The sequence below is a fragment of the Pelophylax lessonae genome (assembly GCF_965119305.1).
Source record: "Pelophylax lessonae genome assembly, chromosome: 4".
Lineage (NCBI taxonomy): Eukaryota > Metazoa > Chordata > Amphibia > Anura > Ranidae > Pelophylax > Pelophylax lessonae.
In genome coordinates, this window is record NC_138771.1 from 412,055,977 (window position 1) to 412,078,521 (window position 22,545).

The window sequence follows — 22,545 nt, forward strand, 5'->3', positions numbered from 1 at the left end:
GCCAGGGAGGTTAAAGTTAAATATGAAGGAAAAAAAGTTTTTTCTTTTTTCAATGCAGATTAAGCACACACATATGCACTGAGGTTGCATGAAATGTGCAGCAACGCACGCCTAACAGACTGATAACATTTTTTTGTTTCTCCCTTCTCCTCCTCACTTGGCTCAGGTCAGGGCATAAAGATTGTTCTACTGCACCCCCACACAATACAATCAATGTAGATTGCTGTCTGATTAAATCAGATTGTTCCTATTTATGCTTTCCCTAAAAGCAATCTCTCCAGGCTGGCCCTATAGTAAAGTCCTATCTCTCCCTCCTGGCAAAAACATTGTTCACTGCACCCCAAAAAATCAAATCAATGTAGATCGCTGTATGATAAAGCAGATTGTTCCTCCTATGCTTTCCCTACAAGCATTCTCTCCAGCCTCGCCCTATAGTAAAGTCCTATCTGTCCCTCAGCAGCAGCAGTCAAGAACCTCTCCCTACAGTAGTATTAGCAGAGTGATGCGCGGCGCTGTGTGACTCCAGCTTATATAGAGTCTGGGTCACATGCTGCACTGGCCTATCACAGCCATGCCATTACTAGACATGGCTGTGATGGCTTCTAGGGCACACTAGTTAAACGCTTGCTGATTGGCTGTTGAAAACGTGCCATTAAAACCACGCCAAAACATTAAAATCACGTCAACGGACAGTACCCGAACATACAGTGAAATGTCCGGGTTTGGGTCCGGGTACCGAATACCCAAAAGTCCGATACGAACACGAACAATACAGTCCGGGTTCACTCAACCCTAAACGCTATAAATATGTAACAGAATACAAATTGGCCTAAACTGATAAAAAAAATTGAATTTTTTTAAAAAAATTTACTGGGAATGTTTTATAGCAGAAAGTAAAAAATTATGTGTTTTTTTTTTTTTTTTTCAAAATTGTCTCTCCTTTTTTGTTTATAGCTCAAAATCTAAAAACCGCAGAGGTGATCAAATACCACCAAAACAAAAGCTCTATTTGTGGGGAAAAAAGGACCTCAATTGTATTTGGGTACAGCATCGTACGACCGTGTTAAAGTAATGCAATGCCGAATCACAAAAAATAGCCTAGTCCTTAGGGGGTAAAACCTTCCGGAGCTGAAGTGGTTAAAAAGTACTGTAAAGCATGAGAAATACTATCTAGGGGGTCTAAGATAATTAACCAATAAGGGTTAATTTTCTAATATTCCTTTGGAGCTGAAGACTGTAAAAGTAAGAGCTAACAGGGAATGATCTGACAGGCCCCTAGCAGAATAGGCCACATTAGCAATCAAAGGTAGAATTAAAGTGTTACTCAAAGCTAAGTCAATTGTCAACATAGATGTATGTGTCCGAGATAGACATGATAATTATTTCTCCTCCGGGTTCCTCAACCGCCAAATGACAATTAGGCCTATTTCTTGAAGAAATCATGCAAAGGGGTAGGGAAATTAACAATAGGGTGGTCAATAACATTGTTGAAATCCCCCACGACCACAATAGGAATATTTGGTTTATCCATCAAAAATTGCAGAACATCTCGAAGGACCCCTGAGAAATACAGAGAAGGACATAAACATTAGGTATTATGGGTCGTAGATTTTAGAACACACAATACAAAAATGCATAGCGCCCCAGTTTATCCAGCTTGGTCTGGTATGTATCAAATTAAATTGTGATGCTGAGCATGCTTAATAATGTAGTGTATCAGTACAGAGATTACAATTATAACAAAACAAAACACCTTGGCTGCATATCAGAACCACTACAAATGGGCCACTTGGTAAACCAAAATTGGTTAAAGTGTTACTAAACCCACAACAGTAAAATCAGTCTGTATATGCAGTAAAGCATGCTTGTTATACTCACTGCAGAACCTAAGGACCAGATCTCCTACAGGCACCCATGCCACTCTGTACCCTGTTATACCTTATCATCCCCAGGGAATCAGGACAAGAGGTGTAAGGGCCACTCTTTCGTCAACTCGGCCTCGACTAGGTACATGACACCAATGTAATTGTATCTCTGATTTCTTATAGATATATATATATATATATATATATATATATATATATATATATATATATATATAAATTAATTCACTACATTGGTCACTCATAAACAGATACCACTATTTATATAATATTTGATTTAATGATTTTAGTTTTATGGGACTCCTTCTGAATTTTTTTTGTTAATAATAACGTATACCTTGTGTTAGTTTGGGTGATACGCTTTTTAAAATAATTTCCTACTAAATCCTCTCTGGAAAAGTCTTTCCTTCAAAGCTTTCTTTCGTGTCTCAAAATCCTTCTCTTTTGAATAGTTCCTCTTCAGCCTAAGATATTGTGGTTCTTGAGTGGGAGGGGATTGCAGGATAATATTTCCTGCAGTGGCTTTGCGGACGAGGGTTGTAAATATAATTCCGTCTTCTTCTACATTGATCAAAATGTCCAAAAAAAAGATATATTGTACTTGGTGAGAATCATAATTCTTCATAAATTAAATAGTGAAGTCTTACTTTCTTATCCTATTCATGAGCTCCTTTAGATCATGGATTGTTCCTGTCCATATCATCAAGATGTCATCAATGTACCTCTGACAGATAAGAATATGGCACAAGTACATTGAGAGAGTTTCATCTAAAAAAGTGTATGCTCCTACCATCCCAGGTAAAGGTTTGTGTAGGATGGGGTACAAGAGGTTCCCATTACTATGCCCTACATCTGGAGATGGTAGGGAATCTGATAAGGGAACACCTTGCAAGTTAGTAGATGTTTTAAGATCTGTAGTAGGAATTTGGTGTATGGTGTTTGACCTCTTTCCTTTCAGAATATTTCTACCGTCTTAAGTACAAGGCTTCCACGTCTATAGTATCTAACAATGCACCTGGTGGGATGAGCATTCCAATAATAATTTTTTTAAGGATAATTTCACCTTTAGTAAGATGTTACCATCAAGTTTACTAACATTTTACTAACTAAGCAGCTTCTGAACCCACCAGGTGTTCCCAGGTGGGCCTGTTGAGTTGGGGAGTCTCCCCACTGTGTCCCAATGAGGGCTCTCATTGGGCAGTGGAGGAAACCTAACCAATAGCACACCGGGGCTTGTATGCATCCTGGAAGGGCAGATTCTGCCACAGAGCATTCTGGGAGGGGGTATAAGTCTGTGGGTAGCACATGACAGGTTGTCTTTGGCGGGAAGCAGAGTCCCAGGAGGCAGGGTACGGCTGACAGGAAGGATCGGGTATCCCAAACGGCTTGCCTGAGTGGGTACAGGGTTGAGCTGAGCTGCAGAGAGGATCTGGTGTGCCGAGGGCCAGCGGAGCTGAGAGGGGACGAGTTTCAGGAAAGCATTCCCAGTCGTGAGTACTGCAAACTGCCCCTGGGGGTCTGCTTAGTGAGAGGGGACCACTCCGGAGAAGGTCAGAGGGATCCAAGAGCTAGCTAGCTGGTGCAGAAATAAAGTAAAGGGGGTGCCAGTGTTGACCCTGAAGAGAAAAAGGGGGTGCCAGTGGTTGGGCCCTGAAGTGCAGAGTGTACAGTGCAGTGTGTACAGTGTTAAGAGTTGCAGCAGCATTACAAAAGGCTACCTCAGTCAGGAAGGACTGGAGGGAGCAGCGTCAAAGACTTTTGAGCTAACCAGAGCATCAGAAGTCAGTTTTCAATACAGTACAGCAAGTCAGTGATTTCAAGCGCCAGAAAGCATTGGTCGGCCTTCACCCGGCGTCAAGACAGCGCTGGGCGGCATTTTTCTCAAGTGTCCCGATTTGTACCTAGTTGAGCCAGAGTCGAATCCCACTCATTCCCTTCTCCCATATAAAATAAACAAAACAAACCAAAGATGCAGGACTGGTCATTGTCTCAAAACTCACACTTGAGCAATCAGCTTAAATGTGCTGTTGGTGTTACTGGTGACCATGGCAGACCCACATGAGGCCCAATGCCTGGAAATCCTGCTACAATAACATGCTGTGTATATATTTGTGTCAAACAATGTCTCTTAATACCTTTTTTCAGACCTCTTCTAGCCAATCAAGTGACCTCTGGCCACTCTTTTCCTCTGATTTATGGTCAACAGCAGGAGATCTCCCTCTGATGTCAGCCGGGGAGGTCATGTGACCGCTGTGCTGGGCACTCAGATACCTCCCGCTGTAGCCCTTAGATGGGGGAGGGGAGTGGCATGAGGTCACATAACTGACCAGAAAAGATCTGAAAAAGGGTATTTAGAGACATCGCTTTCCACAAACAGGTACATAGTATGTTTATGGCTGCAGAAAAGAGAGGGGCTTGCAGTGATATTTCATTAAGTTTACTTTACCACTAATAACGGCAGGATGGGGGGAGGAGATGGCTCACACACACAGGAGCTGACAGGCAAAGTGGGAGGGCTAGAGTGGGAGAGAGCAGAGCAGGCGACGACAGAGGCACGTAAACTGACCACAGTAATCATGGATCGGCAGCCATGATTATTGTGGTCAGCACACCACGAGGGACACAGGAACAGGCAGGATCAACCAGGTTTTTATAGCTTAGAGAGGGGCAGGTAAGACACAAGCACTGTGCTATTTAACCTGCTATAAGGGAACAGGGTCTCTTTTTTTAGGGTTTCAATCACTCTAAGCTTAAAACTTTTTTCATATTTTTTACTGAACTTTTTCATACCAATTGCCAATTTTAAGCATATCCCAATAAATTTTTTTTCCATACCCATCATTATTCAAAATCTCAATGTTTCCATCTTTGTCAGACGGCTTAATGGTTTTGTTCCAATTTCTTTATAGCTTAATGTTGGGGGTTTCATTAAAAGTTTCCCCCTATAGCTTCTACATAGAGAAGGTTTTAGATCTTACTTTATCTAGTTCCTTTCTGTTAGTATCATCTGACTCACCATTTCATAGTTCCGCCTCTTCCCACATGGGAGTTAGTTCTCTGTAGCTTTTCTCAAGTAATTGTAACACGTTTTTGAGTTTTCTAAAATCGTAGATGATAAAATGTTTTGATTCCTTATAATCCGCTATTTTCTGACTATATGTTTTGTTTTATTTAGTGTACATAATCTTAATCTTTTTGCAAATAAATGCATATCTTTAATTAGTTCAAACTTGTCCAGATCATGGTAGAGGCATACGGTTTAGCAATTCTGTTTATTTTTCAGACTAATTTACTGATGATGGGTTAATATTCTCCAGTATTTTCACCAGAAACTGATCATTACTAATTGTTTTTGAGGGCCTCCATAATTGGAATAGCTGCAGAAAAGCTAAACTTTTAAGCATAGCACCTATGTTATTATATGACCCTAAAATGTAATTCTGTGAAGGCCCTGGGGATTGCAGCACACCCATCCCCTGTTGCTTTTGGATAGCTGTGGAAATGTAACTGTATTGGCGCAAATGTAAGTAGTGGTTAGGTGCATATAGTTTTTCTGTTTGATAAAATGGGAGAGGCAATATGTGTAGACTCACTATGCAATGGGGATATTACACTATTTGGAGTTCAATAAATGTGCTGCTTGTATCTATTATACCTTATTTAAAGTATTGGGACCCATATACATATGGAACTTTAAGCGTGTTTAAGCTTATAGAAGGATAAGTATACTGGAAAGGTACATATGGGCAGAAAGCCAGAAAAAGATCTATCTATATTGAATAACGTGCTAATTGCATGAAGACTTACACTTTCTGTGCACTTATGTTTTTGTATAGTACGATATTTGGAACATGAGCCTATTTTGATTTATCCAAGGGTGTGATATTTGGTAAGGTAAACCCTTTAAGAAAAGCTGAATGAGTAATATATAATCTCCAAGTATAACACCATAAAATCACAATATATGAAGGGAGCGAAATAATTATATAATATATGTTCAATTTTACAAGAGGATGTGAAATATTAGGGTTTATGATCCATGTGTACACCGATCAGAGCATCCACTCAATTATGTAAAAGGGATGGGAGGCACATCCTGAGTCTTGTATACAATTAGTAGTGTGAGCAAACGTCCAACATTTACTTTCAATACATTTTTATTGAGATAACAACATTACAGAAGAACACATTGTCTGAATAACATTTGTATCAACACAAATTGTAAAAAATTAATAACGGTACCTTACAAAGCACAGTAAACCCCCATCGTAACAGGTAAATGGGACACAGTGGGAACATCTAGCAAAGGATACCCAACCTTAGGCTAAACATAGGAAAATTTTTCGACCAACCCCTAAGGCGATACCCCTCCGCTTACCCCTATTGGGAACCAGATGTGCGCAGGGAGGGGACCCCCCAGGCCGGAGGCCTCATAAGAGAAAAAGGTATTTAAAGGTCATTAATCATCCCACCACCCTATAGCGGCTACATGCAGGTCTAGACCTGAGCCTAGTTTATGTAGCACCAGCTTAAGGTCAGTTACTATATGATAAACCCGGAATGATGTCAACAGTTTGCAATCATAAACGTCCAAACATGGAATTACCAAGAGAAGGAAGGAAGGAAGGGAAGGGAAAGAACAGAAAAAGAAGAGAGAAAGGAGAAGAGAACATTTTAACCATCCCTCGAAGAAGCTGCCTAGAGAGGAAGCAAAGAAATACAATCACTAGAGCGGGACCTTCACATAAGCTACCCATGGCTCCCATGTAGATTCAAACCTAGCTGAAGAATTTTCCAGCACGCTAACCAGCTTTTCTTGGGTCATAATCCAGGAGATTTTCCGTTTAGCTCTAGAAAAGAATACCGAAGGGCGTTTCCAAGCCCCCGCTATGGTTAATTTGGCTCCCTTCAAAATAAAGTGAATGAGGCGATGGTTAGATTTACTTGCTGTAAAATTCTGCATATTCAATAAAGCTATAGATGGGTTTTGTGACAGCGCCACCCCCGTTAGCTTGCGAATAACATTGAAGACCTTATTCCAAAAACCCCTAATTTTGGGACACGACCGCCAAACATGTAACATATCACCCACCGAGCTGCATCCCCTAAAGCATAGAGGAGAAGTCGACGGAAACATTCGTGAGAGCCGGGAGGGGACCAAATACCACCTCATTAGAACCTTCAGGTTGGCCTCAACCAAAGCTACATTAAGCACCCCCTGGGATGCTCTGGTGGAAGCCCGGTACCATTCCTCCACAGACCATTCGCTTGCTAGATCAGTCTCCCATGCCTCCATATAGGCCGTCTTTGAGGACTGTGAGGCCAGTGAATTATAGATGACCATAATCCCACCCTTCCTTTCTGTTAACTTACCGCACCAAGCTTCATATGGAGAAACGTTAGGAGGGACGGGTTTAGTCATCCATAGGGAATGCAAAAAATGCTGCAGTTGGAGGAACCTAAAATGTTCGGATTTTGGCATTTTCAATGTGGTTTTGCAATAGTTATCCGTTATCGGGCCCGAGTGTGTAAAAAAGTGTCCTATCCTGTAGAGACCCTTATCCAACCACCACTTGAAAGCCTGAATGTCCTCGCCCGGCGGAAACAATGGATTTAGAAAAATATGCGCTAAAGGTTTAACGGGTGAGACCAGTGCCGGATGTGTCCTGAGAGAGTCCCATAATTGAATAGAATGTGAAAGGGTGGGGGAGAGTATAGGAGGTCTGCGCCTGGGTGAGCACCAAAGTAGGAAGTCCAGGGTGTTCAGGGGGACTGCCTGACGCTCAATATTAACCCAGTCCGGTATATCCGATTGCTTATAAATCTCCGAGGTCTGGGCTAAGCGCGCAGCCTGGAAATACCACCACAGGTTAGGCACCCCCAGTCCACCCTGTTTCCTGGAACGGAATAATACCTTCCGAGAAAGTCTATAACCTTTAGTTCCCCATATAAATTTGGTGAGTCTAGATTGTATTTTCAGTAGAAAACGTTTGGGAATGGGGATAGGGAGTGAGTGAAAATAGTATAAGATTTGGAACAGTAAGGTCTTCTTCATGGAATGAATTCTCACTAGCCAAGAGAGACGCACGAGTTTCCAACTGTTGAGTTTAGAGACTATGTGTTTGACCAGATCAGGGTATTTAGCTCCAAACAAGCGGTCCACGGAAGGTGTCAATTTAATACCCAAGTACGGGATGGAAGATTCTGCCCAAGAGAATATAAAATTGGACTGGAGATTGGTGACCTCCAACTGTGGGAGGTTAACATTCAGGGCCATCGATTTTGAGACATTGACTCTCAAGCCCGAGGCTCTAGAAAAGGCCTCAAGGGTCTGGCAGACATTCGGCAGGGAGACCAATGGATTCGTCAAAAATAAAAGCAAGTTGTCCGCAAATAGTGCGCATTTATGGGTATTCGGCCCACATCGTACCCCTTGGATGTCCGGATGATCCCTGATAGAAACAGCCAAAGATTCAATCGCAATGGCAAAAAGCAGGGGTGATAGAGGACACCCCTGCCTAGTGCCACTGGAAATCGAGAGTGGGGTCGAGTAATGGCCCTGTAATTTGATTCGAGCCTCTGGTTTGGAGTACAAAGCTCCAATGACATTCAGAAAGGTCGGACCAAACCTCCATCGCCGAAGCACTTCAAATAACTATGTCCAAGATATGGAATCAAAGGCCTTTTGTAAGTCCAATGATAACAGGAAGCCCTTCTGTGAAGCACCCCCATCCCAATTAGTTTGCAGGAGGGAAACTATGTCAATCGCTCTTCGGATCTGATCCGGCCCCTGTTTCCCCGTTATGAAGCCCACTTGGTCCTTATGGATGTAGGAAGCTATAAAAGTGGCTATTCGGTCAGCTAAAATTTTTGTCATGAGTTTGAGGTCGTTATTGATTAATGAGATCGGCCTATAATTATTGACAAGGCTCGGGTCCTTGTCCGGTTTGGGAATGACCGAAATGAAAGCCGAGTTAAGTGACCTATCCAGTGCTGAGCCCTTGCGCAGGGCGTTAAAAAATGCCATCAAGTGAGGGGCTAAAGTCTAAGCAAAAGTTTTGTAGTACATCTTGGAAAAACCCGTCCGGTCCCGGGGCTGAGCTGGATTTAGATTTTTTTAATGGCCCGTACGATCTCATCCTCGGAAAAGGGACTTTCGAGTACTGAGCAGTGCTGTTCGCTAAGTCGAGGAAGAGACAATGAGGAAAGAAAGGAGTGTACCTCCTCCATGGAAGGTGATTAGGTAGGATTGTAGAGGCCATCAAAAAATTTGCGGAAAGCCTGCAATATACGCTGTTTAGTCAGGTTCCCCCCATCTACTTTAATTTTTGGAAGCGCATAGAGGCATTGTTTTGGATGGAGTCTGTGGGCGAGGTAAGAGCCTATTCTGTAAGTTTAATGATAAAATTTAGCCGAAGTCCATCGCAAGTGTTTTTCAGCCCTAGTGGTCAGAGCTAGATTGAGGGAAAGTCTGGCAGCTCCAAGAGCTTCCGCCGATTGACTGGATGGATTCCTTTTATGTTTATCGCTAAGTTCCCTAAATTTCCTGTCAAGTCGGTCCACGTCAGCTTTATGTGCTTTGAGGGTGCGCGAAGAGATTTGGATTAGGACCCCTTTGATGGTGGCCTTGTGCGCCGCCCAAAGTGTTTCCCGGGAGATCTCCTGAGTGTCATTCAGGCTAAAATGTTCTTGAATGGTCTTGTCAATTTCATTAACAGTACTGGGGTTACTAAGAAGAGATTCATTCAGTCTCCAAATGTACTCATGAGACCGCTGCCCACCTCCCAACAATTGCAGAAAGACCCCCGAATGGTCAGACCAGGGTGCATCCCTGATGTAAGATCTGGTTGCCAGTGGGACATGCGGCGAGGAAATAAGGATGTGGTCTATCCGAGAAAAGGAAAGATGGGGATGAGAGTAGTGTGTGTAGTCCTTTACATTCTGGTTAACCTCCCTCCAAATGTCCACCAGACCCTGTTTGGCCAGGAGTTTACAAATACGAAGACTTTGCTTAGATGGAGCCAATTGCTGGTGTGGCGGTAGTCTCTTTTTGTCAAGCCTCTGGTCAAACGCAATGTTAGAGTCTCCCCCGAAAACAAGCACTCCCTCCAAAAGAGGAGACAGAGTATCAAACATCATTTGGAAAAATTGAAAGTGGTTTCGATTAGGAGCATAATAAGATATAAACGAGTATAGTGTGCCCGCTATGTGACCCTTTACCAGAAGAAATCTGCCGTCTGGATCGGGATGAGTAGATACCATAGAAAAGGGACAGTTGCGAGAGAAAAGTATTGCAACCCCCCTTGTCTTGTCCTGGGCATTCGCTAGGTAGAAGGAAGGATATTTAGCGTGTAGGAAAGATGGTTTGTAATGTTGCGGGAAGTGAGTTTCCTGGAGCAATAATACATCTACCCTCTGAGAATGAAAGCTGTGCAGGACCTTTCTACGTTTAGAAGGGGAGTTAAGGCCTTGGGTATTTTGTGAGGCTATTTTAAGCTTAGGAGGACGAGTATCATTTGAGGCCATGGCGAATCTGAGACTGATCTAGCAAAAATTGAACGGTCTTACCAGAGAAGGAAGGTGAATCAGCATCAAACGGAGGATGGTGCATCGCAGGCATGAGTTCCCATGAGGAGGTATCCCTGGTCAATGAAGAAGAGAAAGAGGGGTTAGAAAGAAGAAAGGGGTAGCAATAGAAGACAATTTCAAGAACACCCCTACCGATAAGGGTTTTGAGCAGGTAGGAGGCCATCAGTGTCTGGGGCCAGCATGTACAAAACCAGCTCGGAGAGCAAACAGATAAAACAATTAAAACGAGACAAACAAACAAGGACATACAACAAAAATGGTCCCTCTGGATCAAAAATAGGTGAAAAAATATTTCCCCTGAGGAGAGGGAAATTCCCATGTTGGCAAGACTGGAGAACCAGTAACCAAAATGGGGAGAGGGGCATGATCACCGCCCCAGAGATCCGAATCCCCCAACATCAGCGTAGTAAAGAATGAACCCATTAAAAAAAAAGAGAGAAAAGACATCTTAACCACTTAAGCCCCGGAGGATTTGGCTGCTAAACAACCAGGGGGTATTTTGTGATTCGGCACTGCATGATTTTAACGGACAATTGCGCGGTCGTGCGACGCTGTACCTAAACGGATTTGACGTCCTTTTTTTCCCACAAACAGAGCTTTCTTTTGGTGGTATTTGATCACCTGTGCGATTTTTTGATCACGCGCTATAAACAAAAAAAGAGCGTCAATTTTGCAAAAATAACAATATTTTTCACATTTTTTTATATGAAATTCCCCCCAAAAAAATGTAAAAATCAAAATTTTTTAACATTTTCGGCCAATTTGTTTTATGCTACATATGTTTGGTAAAAAAAAATCGCAAAAAGCGTATTTTTATTGTTTTGCGCAAAAATTATCGCGTTTACTAACAAAGGGAAAGATTTATGTCATTTTTGTTGTTTTTTTTTAACGCGTAATGGCGGCGATCTGCGATTTTTTTTGCGGTACTGCGACATTGCGGCGGACAGATCAGACCCTTGACTGACATTTTTGACACTTTTGGGGTTACCAGTGATATTTCTACAGTAATCAGTGCTATACATATGCACTGTAAAAATACACTGGTAGTGAAGGGTTTAACTTTATTTGAGAGGGAGGGGCTGTGTGTGTCCCTAGGGGCGTGATTCTTACTGTGATTGGCTGTGGCTTTAGCTGTAGGGACACTGATCAACGGTTCTACATTGTAGAACCGTGTGATCAGTGTTTTTAGACTGAGGAGAATGACAGGCAGCTTGTTTACACAAGCCGCCTGACTTTCTCCCTCTCCCCCGACGATTGCCGAGTGACCGGCGGACCCGATGTCGGGGGGGTCCGTGACTGCGCGGGAGCGGGAGCGCGCCTCCGCGGGCGTGCGCTCGCTCCCCAGAGCCTCACAGGCTAGCGACGTAGACCTACGTCACTCTGCCTGTGAGGGGCTGACTGCCGCAGTAAATATATTGTGAGCAGTCAGCAAGCAGTTAAAGAACCGACACTTTGATTACACTGGGAAACAATCAAGGAGGAAGCAGGCGGACGGGCGTCAATAGCCGGGTCCACCCGTGAAACGTGGTAAAGACCAGTTTCCCAGTGAATCAGAGAGCTAGCACAAGGGGGCAATCTGAGATCAAGAGCAATAGATACACAAATACATAAGACCCAGTCCTTGTACCGCTAAAGAGAGGAATAAAATGATGCGGAACAAATTAAAAAATTAAAAAATTCATATGAGCAAAGATAAAGACACATTCAGCTGTTGTTCAGGAGAGTTCCAGAGAACGTCCATGAAGTAGGTGAGGCCAGAAGGAAAGGAGAGGGGTCTCAGGGTGGGCGACTGTCTTTAGATTTCTTGGACTTGGTCTGACTTCAGAGGGGGGACAGTGGACTGGAGGGCTGATGTCGCTTGGAGGAGCTGGAGGCTGCGGAAGCAGGGGGAGATCCAGGGTCTTGAGACATGAGATGCAGTTTGAGGAGTAGTTTCTCGCCTTCGTGAAAGGATGAGAATGAATAGGACCTTTGCTTGAATTCAAATTTGAGGTTGAAAGGGAATAGCCAGCGATATTTAATATTGTGTTGGATTAGAGCAGCTAATAGGGGTCTAAATGATCTGCGACGCTGAATGGTGGTTGGGGATAAGTCCGTAAATATTTGAATAGGCACACCTTGGAAGGACAGGTTTTCACTATTGCGAGCTTTGCGCATAACGTCCTCTTTTACTCCATAGTAGTGAGGTTTCACTAGAATGTCCCTGGGCAGGCCATCCTGACGGAGGGACTATAGGGCCCTATGAGCCCTGTCCAATTCCAATTTATGTGGCGCGATATCCGGTAGTAGCCCCCTGATGATAGAGTGCACCACTGCTGGCACATCTTCAAAGGACTCAGGGACCCCCCTGATTCGAAAGTTATAGTGTCTGCTGCGATTTTCCAGATCGTCAATCTTTAGAAGAGCTGATTCTAACTGATCATGCAGTTCCTGAAGATGATCAGAGTTCTGGTTAGACTGGAGTATGGTGTGTTCAAGTTTAGTTTCAATGAATTCTATGCGTGTTCCAAGGTTAATGAGATCAGCCTTAATTTCCCCAGTTATTCTAGAGGCTGTAGTAGTAAGACCCCTGTCAAGCAAATCAGCAAATTTGTTGAACATGGCTTCCATCAGAGCCTGAGGGCCTGGGGAGAAATCAGCTCCAGGGAAGGGAGAATGAGAAGGGATCGCCCCTGCCTCCATGGGAGTCCCTGGCGTGACAGGCAGCATTCGGCCCAAAAGTGATTCTGTGGACGCTGGTGATATTGACCCCCCATGAGTGGTACTCACTATGGAGCCCCCCGCAGGGCTCGCTGGCAGTCCAGGCCCCAGTTGCAGGGAGGATTGCTGCGGTGTATCAGGGCCCAGCAGCGCGGCATCCGCCATCTTGGATTTTTCAGTCAGGCGTTCCGGGGCTGAAAAGAGCACTGAAAGGTCCCTGCGGACCGAGCCCGATGACATAGGGCTGTTCAGAGGAGCTTCCCCTACCGGATGGTGCCGGTGAATGCACGCTATGGGTTCGCAGAGCGGAGCGGGGATCCGGAGGTATCTGGGGCGGGACGGAGGTCCGGCTTCAAGCGGCCATCTTGGAGCTGCTGCGCATGCGCTCTCTCAAATGTGCAACATTTAATGTAAGTGATGGATACATTATAGAACAAAGTTGCATGTAAAATAATGTGAAATGAATACAAAGTTGATTCTGATCTTTAGTTTGAATTCTAATGATCCATGTGACTCTTTACCTAGGCCCAGTACTGAGAACGAGGCGTGGAGTGCACCTATACTGACAGACCACATCCCCAGTGCCAGGCTTAGGCACTGTTTCATTTTCTATGCCTTCTTTTAAACATCAATAAGCATAATACACTATGAAGTCCTTCTTTGTGTCCCTGGTGGAGTAAATTCTTACCTTCCAGCTACAACTCGGGGGACCATTGGAGTGGAATGGTGTGAGCTTAGAAACCAATTTGGTTTTCTCAAAAGCGCATCTTGACCTTCTGTAAAAAGAGGTCAAACACCTATGGTGAGTTACCATCTACCCTCTAAGCACCCGTGGTTAAGCATCTAGAAAACATATGCATCAAGAAGCACGTTATATAATTGGTGTTGGGTACAGTCACATTGGATTTACTTTTGCATTTATTTCATATGTAATTCTTTTTCCCTTATATTGTATATGCAGTCTCAGATGGTCCTGTAGAGACATTTATGTTTATAAGTACGCACAGTGAAGCGCCAATACCTTTACTCATTCTTTTTCAAAAATCATCATTATTATTATTCTTATCTTGTTTAACCAAAAATTAATTATAAAAACAATTTGAAAAATGTACTACTATATAGTACACAATAGATATTGGTATTATGTTTTCAAGCTCTAACTCGTGTTATCATAAAACTCATGAAAAAAAAAAAGCTTTCATTGCTGAAAATAAAGTTTGTTATTGAAAAAAATGACTATTACTGCTTAAGAAATTGAGCTTTATGCATAAAGCTTTTTCCCCAGTGCTATCTAAGGACACACTGTGATATATTATTAAAAAACCTTTTCACTTACATGTATAAAGAATGAAATCTGTCAAAAGACTGCTAAAGAGTGTGATCTTGCTCAGTGAACAAAGAAAGTCCTAAAAAAAAGTCTTATTGAAACATATTGCTCATCTATTGTTCCCTCTCTTAAAAGTGAATAAAATTAATACAATGGCAGTAAATTTCTTTGCAAATTAGTAGTTTTAGTAGTTAGACTAAATTAATGCTGTCCTTTGTGTTTGATGCATAATTATTATAGAGCAGACACGTATTTATTACTATCCCTTTAAATACCTAGGTAACAAAAAACTCTCTTTATTAATGCACTAGTCTAACCAAAAAAATGTTTTTTGGACAAAAATCCATTGATGGATTTTTGGGCGGACCACACACAGTTTTATTTTTATTTACTTTTTTTTTTTAGGAGGTCCCCCCTTACAAATATCTTCAGATCCTCACCATGAATAAGAGCCGCTTCACACTGAGGCGACACGACTTCGGGGGGCGACCTGTGAAGTTGCGTGCACCGCTGTGCACCGCGACTTCGGCGCGACTTGCAGGGACTTCACATAATGGAAGTCTATGCAAGTCGCTCCGAGGTGGCTCCAAAGTAGTACAGGACCTTTTTTCTAAGTCGGAGCGACTTGTGTCGCTCCTATTAGAACGGGTCCTGTACTACTCAATGGACCGCGACCGACCGCGACTTGTCAGGCTGACAAGTCGCCTGACAAGTCGCGGCAGTGTGAATGGGCTCTTAGAGTCTGGTATGAATGTTGAGGAGAATCCCTGGCCACCTTATTTACAAACAGAAAGAAGAAGCTGGTAAATGTCATGAATTTGTAACTGTTTTTTTTTCCCTAAGTGCCGGTTCACACATATGCGATTCGGGAACCCTGCGAAACCACTGCAGGTTCCGGCATCACACTCGACTCGCAGGCAGTTCTCACTGCCATATGTAAATTGCTGGAGGTGTCAATACAAAGTTAATGACACCCCCAGATCAGTTGGCATATTGCAGTGCGAACTGTCAATTCTGACATGAATCGGATCGCATAGGTGTGAACACGCATGCGATCTGATTATGGTGCGGAACAAAAAAAAGGTCCTGTGCGACTTTGGTCCAAATGCTATGCGAATTCAGCCATACAATCTGTCTGGCTGAATTTGCAACGCACAGACATCGCATGTGATTTTCAGAGCGATGCGCTGTAAATCACATGCGATGTCTGACATTGCATATGGGTGAACCGGCACTTAAAAAGAAATTGTGTATTTTTAAGGTTGCTCTTTAACAACTTTCCGCCATTAGGCAGCATTTATAGGGCCTCTGGTTGAAGTGCTTATACCAGGATAATGGCAGCAGCTACAGTCATGATCCTGGTACTGTTTTTTTTCTGCCAGCAATACTCTTTTTTGAAAAAGTAAACCAAGTGGCTGTACAGCCACTCAATCATTTTTACAGGTGGTGGAAGAGTGCTCCCCCTCCCACCGTTGCCTTTACTGGGCTCTCCTGTCATATGAGGTATAGTAGGGTTAGAGATCACAGATGAGGAGCAAGGGGATGTATGCTTTTTTTGATCTGGTGCCTCTTTCAGTTGCTGTTGCCAATGGACTGCATGACAGGTCGTCATATGCCTTGGCAAGCATGTGGTGCCCAAGCGGCTAGTGTTCTGGCCATGCTTGATCCGCTTTAGACAGATGTTGTAAACAGCAACGCTGCAGTCTACTGCACAGGTACTGAAAAAAGCCCACACTAATGAACTTTTGGGAGTCTCTGAGATTTTGCAGCACCCTGCACCTGTGGACCTCTGTGCTGTGACGCAATAGGTTGGCTACTGCTATGGTGGCCCCTGGAGCACATCCTGCCTTGTTGGATATGTGTGTCCTCCTCCTCCTCCATCCTGTCAGGCACCCAAGTACAGTTAGTGACCTCAGCATCCCCTCGCTCCTCATCACTGGAGCAAACTTGGCAATATGCTTCAGCTGTGGCAACATAACTGCTGATTTTGTGTCCATTATTGTCACCCCCTCTCTCTAGGTTCACGTTATTCCCTTCATCAACCTTCAAACCAACATCACAGCTTTCAAATTGCTGCGCATCCTCCAGCAGCATGTCACTGACACTATGATCAAATAGTTCAGGTGACTCCTCCATGCATGATGGTGGGACGACAGAAGGAGTAGCTATGGAGAAGGAGCCTGTGGAATGGGCCGCTTTGGCAGCTATGGTGGAAGGCAAACTACTGTGAGTGTGGGTGTCAGAGGACAAGGACGAGGAGGATGAGGACGGCTTATTGATCAACTCCACCAACTCTTCCACATGTTGAGGCTGAATAGCAGGGGCAGCACCAGAAATAAAGGATGGGCGTGCCCCGCCTGCAGAAGATGCACTATTTCCACTGTGACCACCACTTTTCACAATGGACACAGAGGCTGGACACAGAGGCTGCTTGCCCTCTTTTCATGGCCTGTGAGCAGCGGCCTCTCCTTGTCAGCCTTTTGGACATAATGTTGATACAGATCAATATAGGGTATACGCAACTGACCAATAGATACTCAATGACCTGATATGATGTAATCAATAGCCCTATAGATAAGCTGTGGTGGTTATACAGTAGATGTACACAAGTGACCGATTAACAATACTCTCACTGATATCTGATGTAATCTATAATCCTATAGAAGATCTGTGATGTTTATAGGATGTACAGAAGTGACCGATGAACAATACTCTCACTGATATGATGTAAACAAACAAATCTCTCTACTTGAAGCTCATCCCTAGTGAACATAGAGCCTAGCAAACATTAATGCATGAGCAGACCTGAGCCATCAAATCTCTCCAAAACAGTCTCTCCAAGAGTTACCAGGGCCAGTCACTAGGATCTCTCTCTCTCTCAGGCCTTAACTCATTGTGCCCTGTGTACTTGAGTGCTGTCCTGCAGTACCAACCAGCTTCTGTACTGTGAGCCTCTAGGGATGGGTGAACGATTCGGCCCGAGCATGACTTCGGGCTGAACATTTGCCTGTTTGGCCGTTCGCTGAACACCTGAATTTGCAGGGTGTTTGCCAGATGTTTGCCCTAACAAATACCCTGCAATGCACTCAGCACAGCCCAGTGAATTCTGTGCCCCGATTGGGCAAAGCCTTGCCCAATCGGGGCACAGTGTAAGCTGGTTGTTAGGCAGTGGGGCCAGGAAGCCGGCCGCAGCATCCCTAACAGCTGATGAGTCATTAGCTGTCAATGGGTTTCCCCACTGACAGCTAAATAATAAAAAAAAAAGTGCCAGTTAAAAAATAAAGAAAAAAACAGCATGGGGCCCCCCTCCCAGTCTATTCGGGTTTGGTATGGAATTGGAGGGGATCCCCATGCCAAAATTTAAATAAATAAATGGCGTGGAATCCCCCCAAAATCCATACCAGACTCTTACCTGGGCATGCGGCCTGATATAGCTCAGGAGGGGCCATACTCTGGAGGGGTGGGCACCCACCTCCCCCATGTTTCCCTCAACATGGGGGGGTGGGTGCTTTGGGGCAGGGGGGCTCTGCCGGGCTGACCAATGTTGTGGAGGTATGCGGGCAGGGGTCCCAGATACCGCCCCCTTATGTGAATGAGTATCGGGTACATCGTACCTCTACCCATTCACCAAAAAAGTGTCAAAAAGTAATAAACACAACCCCTTTTTGACATCACAGGCCTAGCATGCACCCTTCCATGATGTCAGAAATTAGAACGTAGTTAGGTTGATTTACTAGAGGAGTTGAAAATATTCACACAATAGGTTGTGTGAACATTTACTGCAGTTATCAAATCTTGTGAAAAAGCAAATTTCTGTTTACCTATTTCACCTGCACATTGAATAATTAAAGTCAAAATTCACAAATTTTTTTGTGCGAAGATCCCCAATTACTTTAGTATGTCAATCCAACTGTGTCTGGAAACTTTTTTTTTAACAGCGTATGGTTTATCAAGTTTACTGCACCAGGTACTTTTTGGGACAAGTTTAGATGTGTATAGAAGATGATGGTGGCAGCAGAGCACAAATAGTAAATTCACCTTGAAAAGGCTCTTTAGAAAAATAAAGCCCAGCTGAACTTTTAGGATCAACCAAAAAAATAAATTTTAGGTGAATCAAAACAAAAGGTGTAAAAGTCATACAGGCCATTTTCTTTAGAAAGTAAGCATGACCTGAATAGATAAACCTGTTCCCTGCCAGCATGGAGAAGAGAAGGACCCTTGCTCTCTGTGTGGAAGCAGTGGTCTCTCTACAAAGATCAGACAATTATAAAAACAAGTGGCACTACCACTAATACAGTACTACTGGTTTTTGTAAGATCCTTTTGGAGATTTGAAAATTAGAGGGGTTTGAATATTTTGCAACAGAGACATATGGATTTCAAATACTTCACTGAACAAATTGTCACTGACTGTCATGAACTAAAGAATATAACTAAACTAAGGAGGTTAATTAGAATCTGTGAAGAAGCAAAGGTGAATGTAACATGATTCTGAATGTTCTTGCTAAACCCTGCAGAAAGAAGTGAATAAGACCTCCATTTATTAACAGAACTAAGGCAGTGGATGGATTTCAGCTTAAGGCATAAAAGTAAACATACAAAGAGCATTCCATTAAAAAAGAAACAAGCTTTATAGACTTTACGAGCACTGGTGAAATTGCATTGCTTTTTTTCCCTACAGCTTCATATAGAGTGGACTAAAACATCATGTACGAGAAACCAAGTGTTCATAACTGCTGAGAATTTGTTTAGATTTTTATTTTGCCTTTCATTTTTATTATTATTTGACCTTTAAAAAATACAGTTTTGCGCTTCAATAAATAGTCTCCTGGGTGAAGAGACATATTTTATAGTCCATAGTTCTGAAAAGTTAACACTATTCTTTGTGTTGTTCCTAAACAAAGAAAATATGCCTCCTCTCTGTGATACTGACTTTTCAATAAAGTAAAAACAACACACCGACAGCTAAATGAGTGAGACAAGGCACATCACTCTTTTTGCCAGTACACCCATATTAGAAATCCCAGCATAGTCCAAATAATATTATCATGGAAGCACATTACATTTAATGAAAAAAAAAATGCATAAATGGTCATATAATGCACTTAAACTAGATAACTAGATATAAACTCAGTCAAGTCACCAACATCTAATAATATCTTTAAGATGCTTTCATTATAACAACCTTTCTCAACCTTTTCAACACAGAGGAACCCTTAAAATACATTTCTGGTCTTGGGGAACCTCTGCTTAAAATCTACAACTCATGACACATCTGAAAGTCAGTGAGAAGAATGCTCCTTACTCATGTCATCATTGGGAAGAATTACCTCCTTATAGATAGCTAAAAGGAACAATGGTGTCATTGGAAACTTATCTGAGAGGCAGATATTGCCCAGTGCTCAAGGAACCCCTAGCAACCTCAGAAGGAACCTTGGGATCCACGGAACCCTGGTTGAGAAACCCTGCATTAGAAAAATATCTGATAATCATTCTATAAAGGTCTTTATTCAGGTACTTCTTGCTATGGGTCAACAATGCTCTGTCCCTGTTTTACAATTGCCCTCTTGTGCTGTCACTGTAACGCTATTGCACATGTTTTCAGTGGGGAGCAACCATTCCCACATTTATTGCTGAGACACATCCCACTATTATCACCATCAGGGAGCCCATCCAGAACTATGACACTCAGCTGCCCCTGGAATAAGTGTGTGTAGTTAGGAAATGACTTAAGGGGGTGAACACAGTGTTTTCCCCGCCAAAGAAATGCAGTTGTTTATGATACAGTTATGACACATTCATTTTTTTCACCTGTGTTTGAAGGTCCTAATCCTCTGACAGGAAGTAAACTGCATCCTGTGACATTTTAGCATATTTTCCAGATCTATTAGCAGACTACTAAATCAAAAGCTGGCGGAACTTGACTACCCATTACTGGTGATAGAAATAGAGATGATAGAGTTATGATCAGGAGCAACATCTAAGCATACAATATACTATAAAAAACGTGCAGCACTAAATGATAGTGAATATCAAGGAAAATTCTTAAATATATGCGCACATAAATCCAAAAACATTTTTGAAAGTGAAAAATCCATATGAAAAGTGAATGAATAGAAGAAAATCCAATGGTGAAAAAAAACAACTTGTGCTGTATAGAAGAACCACAAGTCCCAGCATGCAGGTGGAGACTGCGCTCCCCTCCTGGCAGAGGAAACAAATAGAAGCCCCCAGTGAAGCAAAGAGACAAATGGCTTCTTACCAGATGATGTTGACTTCCAAACTAATGGAAAAGCCAAATGTGCAAATAGGGGTTAAACCCATAAGGTGCAGATCATCAGAGAAAACCTTTAAATTGTACTCTCAGGAAGACACATCGGAACCACATAGATGTAAAAAGGGAACACAGGGCACATAGCGGGATACCGTTTAAAACAAAAGTAATTTATTAAAGGCTATTGCACTCACATGTTCGTACAGACAAGCAGGCATATCTTAAATACACGGTGGAGAAAAGACACAGGCTGCAGCATTCAATCCTATAAAAGCTGGCTTGGGGGCGTGGTCACGACATGTCTGGTACCACCCTACGCAGCGTTTCGTCATAGGAATGACGTCATCAGCCTTTGGGTCTATTTCCCAAAGATAACCTCTGCATATGATGCTGAGCATGTGCACTCAGCTTCTGACCATGGCAAGGCCTGTTCTGAGTGGGACCTGACCTAGTAAACCGCTGTCTGGTCTTGACCACCGTGCTGCAGCCCAGTTTCAGGGTCTTGGCAATCTTCTTATAGCCTAGGCCATGTTAATATAGACCAATAATTATTTTTTTCAGATCCTCAGAGAGTTCTTTGCATGAGGTGCCATGTTAAACTTCCAGTGACCAGTATGAGAGAGTGAGAGCGATAAAACCAAATTTAACATTCCTGCTCCCCATTCACACCTGAGACCTTGTAACACTAATGAGTCACATGGCACCAGGGAGGAAAATTGCTAATTGGGCCTAATTTGGACATTTTCAATTAGGGGTGTACTCACTTTTGTTTCTAGCAGTTTAGACACAACATTAATGGCTGTGTGTTGAGTTATTTTGAGGGGACAGCAAATTTACACTGTTATACAAGCTGTACACTCACTACTTTACATTGTAGCAACGTGTATTTTTTCAGTGTTGTCACATGAAAAGATATAATAAAAGATTTACGAAAAAAATGTAAAGGTGTACTCACTTTTGTGAGATACTGTGTGTGTGTGTGTATATATATATATATATATATATATATATATATATATATATATAAATTTTTTTTACATATGACTGTTGTCAGTAAAATAGTTTACTTTAAAGATTGTACGCAGAATGCATGTGCACTTTCTTTACCTATTAGTATCATTTCAACATTACCTAGCGCTTGGTATTTTGTAAATTAGCCATTTTTATGAAAGCAAGGATCATTTGTTTTTAAAGGATACAATTAAAGGAAAGATCATGTGTACAAAATAAACTTCCCATATCTGTTAAATGCTTAAAACTGTCTATGGCTAATCTAAAATAGCAATGGGGCAAGCCACAGAAAATGTCATTGTTTCACCAGAGGCTCACAGGAAATGGCAGAATAATATAGATGCAGGCAAAGCAAAAGGTGTGAACAGGTTAGGGAAACAGAAATAGGTGATATACAGAGAGCAGCAGGGAAGCAAGGGGTGGTGAATACATACCTCCCAACCGTCCCGGAATCTGCGGGACCGTCCCACAATTTAAAGTGAGTCCTGGGGTCCCATGGATTTGGGTTGAAGTCCCGGAGACCAGGGCTGGAACAAGGGCATTAGTAAGAGAGGAAGGGGGGATAGGCGAGTGAGCTGGGGGCAGAGCTGGGGGCAGCACATTAGTAAGAGAGAAGGGGGAAATTGGTGAGAGAGATGGGGGCATTAGTAAGAGAGGAGGGGGAATTGGTGAGAGAGTTGGGGGGCATTAGTAAGAGAAGAGGGGGAATTGGTGAGAGAGCTGGGGGGGCATTAGTAGGAGAGGAGAGGGGAATTAGTGAGA